Here is a 9,239-nt window from a genome sequence, read left to right on the forward strand (position 1 = left end):
AGTACTCTCAAAGCCAGCTTCAAGTTTCTGCATACAAACATAGCAGTACTGACTAAAGTGCTAATAGTGCCTGCTGACAACTGTTGCAGTTGTTGCTCCTAGCTGTAGAAGTGACCACATGAAAGGAAAATAGAAAATGCACTCATCCCCTAGTATCCTAACAGCACCTTCAGCATTTATTTCTCCCACTTAATCATCGGGAATAATGTTTGAAGGACTCAACATGTTTCCCCCACCCATTCAACCAAAGAAAATGAGAGCAGAATTCTACTACTGCAATACCCTGAGGAAGGATGGAATGATAGAGTACAATGCTCTTCAATGCAAGTTCACCCCTTCCAACAGACTGCCTCAATACACTGACAATGAATCTGGATTCCTTTCCTGCAATCAACCATTCCTTGATAGCCAGACTAGCATCACAACCTCAACATTATATTGCTATTTCTAATGAAAGATCATCAAGCTGAAATGTTAACCCAATTCCTTATCTCCAAGTGACTTGTGACTTTTCTAATATTTGTCAGTTCCGAAGAAGGGTCACTGACCCGAAACGTTAACTCTGCTTCTCTTTCCACAGATGCTGCCAGACCTGCTGAGTGGTTCCAGCATTTCTTGTTTTTATTTCAGATTTCCAGCATCCGCAGAATTTTGCTTTTATCCTTATCTCCAAGGATGCTCCATGATCTTCTGTGTGACCACAGCATTGAAATGGCTCGAATCAAAGTTATGACATCTTTTGTGACTGACAGTGGTACACTATCCCTAGACTCTTGACTTCCCTTTAGCCTTTGAAACTATTTACCACACCATCCTCCTCCAATGCCATCCCACAGTTGACTAGCTGAGTGGATCTGGCCTCGCTGTATTTCATTCTTAACGTATCCCCTTGTAGACCAGCATTAATCTCTCATCTCCGTACCACTAGCCCTGGAGTCCCACAAGGATATCTCTTTGTTCCCCTCCTATTTCTCATCTATGTGCTGCGTCTCAGCAACATCATCCAACCATGTGACATCAGGTTCCACATGTACACTGCTGACCCTTAGCCTTGTCTAACATCCACTACATTGGGAAGACCAAATTCATCGTCTTTGGCTCCTGACACAAGCTCCATTCACTTGCCAGAGATTCGATCCCTCTGGCCATTATCTTAGGTTGAGCCTAAGAATCTTCACAACCTTGGCATCCTATTTTATCCTGACCTGAGATTCCAACACCATGTTCTTTCTATTGCACTTGCTCTTCAAATCATCACCTTTCTCTACCCCTGCTTCAACTCGTATTCAGCTGAAACCTTCATTCATGTTTTTGCCACTTCCAGACCCAACTATTCCAATGCCCTCTTGGCTGGTTTCCTATTTTCCTCCCTTCATAAACTTGAGCTTACCTAAAACTCTGCTGCCTGTATTCTAGCCTCCACCAAATACTGCCCACCCATCATCCCTGTGATCATCCTTGTGTTCAAATCCCTCCATAGTCTTGCCCTTCCCTACCTCTGTAACCTCCTCTAGCCCTAGAATCCTATAAAACTCAGCTTCCTTACTTTCTTCACCCTACCATTGTCTGCTGTGCCATCAGTGCTCTCAGCATTTTCTGTTCTTATTTCAGTATTCAACTTATCCTCAGTAACCCATCACCCCACCCTGATGTAAGATCCGATTACCCACATCACACCAAACTTTCATAGACCTTGCTGCACTATTTTTCTTTCCTTTCTGCACTCCACCCTTGCATTTGGATAATGCACTACACATGCAGAGTTAGAACTACGTTCAAAGAGTAAATACCACTAATACCAATTACCAATGTAACATGAAACTTTCAAGGACTGTGCTGCACTATTTCTCTTTCCTTTCTGCATTCCACCCTTGCATTTGGATGAACTGCATTCAAAGAGTGAATACCATTAATACTAATTCCCAAATCAGTGACAATTTCAGGTCAGTATATTGGAGAAGTCTCTCATTCATAAAATCAGTCAAAGCTCAGGTTTGAACTTTATTACAATTGGGATTCAAAAGCGTTCCAACATGCAAAATATTTTATATTAACTTGAGCTGATTTTGCAAGAGGAATTGACATCATAGAGAATTTTACTTAAACGAGCAAAATGTTTTAAAATTATTAGGTGATGCTGTGGACTATGACTTGGCTTTTAACAGCGGAGACTTGGCTATGAATCCAGATAGACTGATAGATTAACATTCTCTTCTGTCTGCTAGCTATAAGCGCTGATGTGAAATGTGTTTCCATAGTTCCAACCCAGTTTCTATGGTCAAGAACACAGAGCAGAAAACTGTGGCCATTTATTATGCAATTGTCAAATTCCAACAGTAGCCTGGTACAATTCAAATGGAACAAATGAAACTATCAATATATCAAACAATGTAGAAAAGGTAAGCTCTCTGCAAAGAAATATATAGAACTTACAACTCGAAACAGGCAATATATTTTGTCACACATAGAGGGATATTAAATATACTCTGGCATAATGTTCAGTTTCAAACACATCCAGGCTCAAAGTTTTCATTTTAAGAATTAAATCATATCTAGTTCTCATGTTACAACTGCAAATGTTAAAGTGATTCACCCTTTGAGTTCACTTTGAGATTAGTACCTTACTATTCAGGATACCAAAGGCACAGCACGTTGGAGGTCTATGGGCTACACAATGTACTACCTTCAAATTTCAATCCTAAATTTGAATATTGTGGGCTAGAAATTTGATGGCACCATGCAGTTTGTGAGGTGCAAAATGGGCATTTAAGTATTTAAAATGGTGGTTGGGCCATGCCACCTTCTCATGGGCAATTAGGGATGGGTAATAAATGCTGGCCTTGCCTGCGATGCCCACATCCCATGAACAAATAAAAAAGTATACCTTCTGCCATATTGGTAAAGGCACAAAAAGAGGCATCCAGGGTATGCATCTGGAGCACTTCTTGGCATATGCAAATAGGGGTTAAATGCCTGTTGAGGCTCCCTCTGCAAAATTGTGCTGCCTGGACATGGTCTACATGCAACCTAACCAGTCGTCCTTAAAAGGATGGTATTTTGGGCAGCTCTCCTATCTCATCCAAGTGGCTATTCCTCATCTATGAACCAGACAACCAGAGTGTATGGTAGGCAGGTTAACTGTCCCAGGAAGAATCAAAGTGGAGCCAATTAATAGCCTAAATAGCCATCCATTACTACTCTCACCACCAAAGTAACACCAGCTTAGATTAAGCAATGAAGGATCTCAATGCTGCTGCTATTTCTAACAAACTTATTGTGCAGGAAATTCGGGTGGAAGCCGATTCTGCCCGATTTCCATAGAAACATAAAAACAGAAGTAGGCCATTTAGTCCCTCGAGTCTTTTTCACCATTTAAAGAGATCATGGCTGACCAATGACTTAACTCCATACACCCATACCCTATCCTTTAATATCTTTGGTTAACAAAAATAAATTGTGTTTAAACAACTTACCCTGAGTTTGTTTATGCTTCTACAGATCACTCGGGTTCTGCCTATCAAATCTCCTTATTTGACTATACCACTGTGTGAGCCAGTGGTGAAACAACCCCCCCAAGATTGCTGAAGGTGGATCATTGCTACAGCTGGGATATGTTAGTGAGGGGTAGCAGTCATCAAGATGGAAGTGAGGATTTCTTGAAACAGAAAAGGCTGAAGATCTTTAAATTCAGATATCTGAGGTTGGAATTTTTTTTTAAGCAGTGTTTTTGCCATTCTGCTTCAAACTGCTCCTCATAGTTGGAATATGGCAGATTTCTGACCCCAATCATCCAGGCCTCTCAGGAGCAATTATGGTATTCCCCTATTTGCACCTTATTCGTACATTTCCTGTGGTGTCTTTGTGGTAGATGAAAAGGATAAAGTACCAGAGATTGGTGGAAAACAAAAAATTCATCAAGGGAGAAATGTACATGAACTTCCAAAGGCATTCAATAAGATTCCACAGTAGAGACTGTCAGCAAAAATGAAAGCACATAGAATGGAGGCAACCTATTGACATGGAATGGAATTGGTCAGGAGACAGAAGACAGTAAAGATATTGAGTATGTATTCCAATTTGGCAGCATTTGACTAATATTGTCCCTCCGTGACCTGTATTAAGGCCTTAGCTTTTCAGTGCATTTATCAATGACTTAGATGAAAGAATAGAGAGCCATATATCCAGTGCTGTATCGCTAATCTAATCAAATCCATGTTTTCTGATGTCTCTACATTAGGTGGCACAGTAAATAGTGTAAATTGGAACAGAAAGTGCAAAGGGGTTTTGATAGATTAATGATATGATTGGGCAGAGTCAACGTGGATTTATGAAAGGGAAATTATGTTTGACAAACCTGTTGGCCATTAATTAAGTGGCCATTAATTGGCCACTTAAGTGCTTTGGTTGGCTTGGGACGGGCGGGCCATTTCTTGCTGCTGCCCTGTGTAAATTGGCAGCGGAGGCGGGAGCAGGTCGGGAAGGGCCCCCCGGGCCTCCTGCTCCATTTTACGCCCCCACCCCCGACTCCCACCACCAGCCCACTCTTTTGAGGGGGGGGGTGGTGTAGGAATAAACAGTCATTCTCAGGAATGGCAGGCTGTTAGTCATGGGTACCACAAGGATCTGTGCTTGGGTCACAGCTGTTCACCAACTATATAAATGATTTGGATGTGGGGGTCAAATGTAATATTTCCAAATTTGCTGATGATACAAAATTAGGTGGAAATGTAAGTTGTGAGGAGGATGCAAGGAGGCTTCAAGGGGATTTGTATAGGCTAAGTGAAAGGACAAGAACATGGCAGATGGAATATAATGTGAATAAGTGTAAAGTGATCCACTTTGGTAGAAAAATCAGAAAAGCAGAGTATTTCTTAAATGGTGAGAGGTTGGGAAGTGTTGATGTCCAAAGGGACCTGGATGTCCTTGTTTATGAGTCACTGAAAGCTAACATGCGGGTGCAGCAAGAAATTAGGAAGGCAAATGGTATTGCCATGCTAGGCCCCCACCTGCCAAGAATGAGACGCATTAGTTTTGTCATGAACGTTGATTTTTAACTATTACTGGAGTGCAGAAAGGACTTGTTAAACAGATCAGCCGTGGCTGGAAAACACTTTTGCATATTAACAGACAGTGTTTGGAAGGACAAAGGACCATTCCCTGACACATTCAACCCACAATGGACCTTGATCACCAAGTACTGTGTGCAAGAGGGGCAGTCCAGAGACTGCTAAGGGGATACAATCCAAGACGTGGTCAGACCGGTTAGTCACATGACTAACCTGCTTGGCAACCTGGGTTTTTCTGAATTATACAAACAGTTTGAACTGAGTGTCTGTTTACTCCTGGACTGAGAAGTTCTCTCCTGTCTGCTCCCATCTTTCTCACAAGCCTCTGAATCCACGGAAGACACATGAACCCCAAGAGAGAAATGTCTCCTACAACGAACAAGATTTATGAAGAATACTGGGCCCCAACGAAAAGCAAGATTTACCTACAATCAAGGGCTCTACAGTGAGTTCGAAGAACCGTAACAACAACTCTTCAGATATAGCCTCAAATTTTTCCACTTTTTTCTTCTGCTCTTTTATGTCTCTATTTGCATGTATCGCGTATGCATGTTAGTGTGGGTCAACCAAATTAGAGTTTAAGTTCAAGTTTAATAAATTTAAACTTCTCTTCTTTAAATCTAAGAAAGCCTGTTTGTGCTGGTTTCTTTGCCTTATAATTGGAAAGCGGTGAACAAGGATTCACCAAGGTGGAGCTAAAAACAAGGTGTGTTTAAAATTAAACCCTGTTACCTGATTAGGTGAAGGCTGAGAGGGGCCCCTAGACACCTTTCTCACCTGGTCATAACACAAATTTGGGTGCTAGCATCCGGGATTGACCCACAGACAAATAAGAAATTGGAAGTGGGAAGCCAAATTATTCCCAAGCCAAAAAGAGCAAGTTTTCAAGACAGGGTTTCTTGTGGTTGTGTGTGATGAATACTAGGATGTCAGCAACTGAAGCTAGTAGCTCTCCAAGCCAGGGTGAAGTAACTTGGGATAAGTTAAAAGCATTGTCTATGGAGGAGTTGAGGAAAATGGCTGAGCGGAGTAGCATCACTGCACATGGCAAGGCTAGGAACTCTGAACTGCTAAGGCTAGTGGCCAACCATTTTTCCCTTGAATCTGAAGAAGCAGTAACAGGGTTAGAAGTAGACCCCGACAGGCTATTGCTAGCAAAGATACAGTTGGAACAGAGGAAACTTGAATTTGAGGAGAGGGAGGAAGACAGAGCCTTCCAGAAGGAATGTGAGGAGAGAGAGAGAGAGAGAGAGAGAGAGAGAAAGACAGGAGAAGGAACAAGAGAGAGAGGAGAGAGAGAGAGAGAAAGAATATTCCAGAACGAATGCGAAGAAAGAGAGCTAAAGCGGTTTGCATTAGCTAGGAGGGTGACAGAGTAACCCCAGTGAAAGCATGGCCAATATGGAGAAGCATAATTCAGGGCTGGGTACAAAATTGTTAAAACTAGATCAACTAATCCCAAAATTCAATGAGGAAGCTGTAGAAGGATTTTTTGTGTCCTTCGAGAAACTGGCAAGGCAGTAAAAATGGGCAGCTGAGACCTGGCCTTTTTTTTTACTACAAAGCAAGCTAACAGGAAAAGCCCATGAGGTTTATTCCCTGTTGCCAGATGAGAGTTCATCAAATTATAAACTGACAAAAAATGTTATCCTCGGGACATATGAATTAGTACCCAAAGCCTATCGCCAAAAGTTTAGAACCCTCAAGAAGCAAGCTAATCAAACCTATCTGGAGTTTGAAAGAAGTAAGTAGCTGGCTTTTGACCTGTGTCTGAGGGCTCTTAAAGTACAGCTCAGCTCTGAGACTCTCAGAGAAGTAATTCTGTTAGAAGAATTTAAAAACTGTCCCCCACTCTCCATAAAGACCCATGTAGAGGAGCAGCGGGTTCAGAGAGGCCGGCAAGCGACCATTCTGGCTGATGAGTTTGCTTTAATTTAGAAGTCGGTTTCCCAGGGGAAAACCTTTCATTGTCACCCCTACAAATCTGAAAAGGACAAAGGTTGGGAAGGTGATAGAAGCCCAAGCAGTCCTGGGAAAGAAAGAAAAGCAGGGGACACAATGGGCCCTCCTCTAGCCAAAAAGGAAGGTGCTATGAGCAAGAGTGAGACCCAGAGACCTGTGTGCTTCCATTGTAATAAAGCAGGGCATTTAAAAGCTGACTGCTGGAAATTAAAGGGAAAACCTGTAGGGTTAATCAGGGCACACCTGCTCAGTGAAGAAGAGAACTTAATGGAAAGCACAGCAGAACAAGCTGTGGCTTCAATTGCTGCAAGAGTGAGACCCAGGAAGCTTACGGCTGCAACTGCAAGGACATTTAACAGGATTCCTGAAGGTTATCAGGGTTTTGTGTTTGAAGGGAAAGTAACCCCATACCCCTTGAGTGGGGCAAGCAAGCCCATAGTAATTCTCAGGGACACAGGGGCTACTTGATCCCTTTAACTGGGAAAAGGCCTGACCTTTCCACCAGAGAGTGCAGTGAACACCAGAATGGTGGTGAATGGTATTAGAGGGTGGTGTATGCCTGTACCTGTACACCAGGTGCAAATGGAGTGCGACCTAGTTTCGGGACCGGTGACCGTAAGGTTTGTCCCTAGTTTGCCTGTGGATGGGGCTGACCTGCTCCTAGGTAATGATCTGGTTGGGGTGAAGGTGGTAGCCCCCCAAGTAGTGAAAGAAAGACCGCAGGAGGTCAGAGAGACAGAGCAGTGGCGGGAGATGGACCCCTGCAGTTTCCCTGAATGTGTAGTGAATCAGGCCATGATCAAACCAGCTCCCCTAGAGGAGACTGCATTGGCACTGCAGGCAGATGACCAGGTCTGCCTGTCTGAGACTTTCTTTGGAATGTTAGGAGACCCAGGGAATGAATTCAATGGATTTTCCCTAGCTGGCGCTCAGCGAGCCAACCCAGTATTGCAAGAGTTAGCACAGGCTGCCCAATCTGAAAGTGCAGCAGAGGGAGTCCCTGATTGCTAATATTTAAAGAATGAGGTACTGATGAGGAAATGGAATTCTCCTCACAAACTTGAGAGCAAGGAGTGGGCAGTAGTTCACCAGTTAGTGGTGCCGCAGTAATACTGGAGAGAAATATTAAGAAGAGCCCATGAGATGACAGTGGCTGTACACGCCGGTGTATGAAAGACCAAAGCCCGCATAAGACAGCAGTTTGACTGGCCAAAATTCCACAAAGATGTGGTGGAGTGCTGCAGGAGTTTCCACATGTGCCAGGTTGAGGGGAAACCCCAAGCTACAGTGAAACCTGCACCCCTAAGTCTTGTACTGGTGTTAGGAGGACCCTCCAACAGAGGGCTGCTGAACTGTAAGGGACCCCCGCCGAGAACAAAAAGGGATAGGTGGGCACAAGGCTGGCAAAAGGTTAGACAGGGAAGGGGAAAAAGTGACCAAGAGGGCAGGTTAAAGGAAGTCTGGGAAGAATCCTGGATGAAAATCCCTACTGTCCAGTCAGCCAACCTGGAAAATGTGAAAAGTTAGACCCCACATCCTCCTATGTAAATGCAGACACTAGAAGCACCCCACTAGAGTTGCTAACAGCATTTACAAGAACCTGCAGAGACAAAGAAAGACCTCTAGGGGGCAGAGAAACCTGGTCGAAGTGCCACAGGAGCATGCAGTAGAGTCTGTACAAATACCTGCAGGCAGGAGTGTCCTCTGGAACAAAAGAATCCTCCCCCACAGTCAGAACCAAAGAGAACCACCCATCCTCCAAAGTCAAAAGCCTTTGCATGACTCAGCAAAGCACTGAAAGAGAGTTCAGGATAGACCCGCTCACTACTGACTCTCCTGAAAAAAAAATTACCTTAGCAGGAACAGAGGCCTAGACAGCCATGGAAATGGACAAACCAAAGAGAAAATTCCCCAAAAAAGAACCACATGTTTATTGGGATGCCAAAAAGGGGCGGTTTTAATAAGTTTCAGAATTTGTGAATGAATGAGAGAAATTAATGCTTTTTTTTCTGTATCGTATATTAAGACTGAGATGAGGAGGAATTTCTTCACTCAGAGGGTGGTGAATCTGTGGAATTCTCTACCAGAGGGCTGTGGAAGTTCAAACATTGAGCATGTTCAAGACAGAAATCAATAGATTTCTGGATACTAATAACATCAAGGGATATGAGGATAGTGGGGAAAAATGACATGGAGGTAGATGATCAGCCA

The sequence above is a fragment of the Heterodontus francisci genome, chromosome 1 (genome assembly GCF_036365525.1).
Source record: "Heterodontus francisci isolate sHetFra1 chromosome 1, sHetFra1.hap1, whole genome shotgun sequence".
Lineage (NCBI taxonomy): Eukaryota > Metazoa > Chordata > Chondrichthyes > Heterodontiformes > Heterodontidae > Heterodontus > Heterodontus francisci.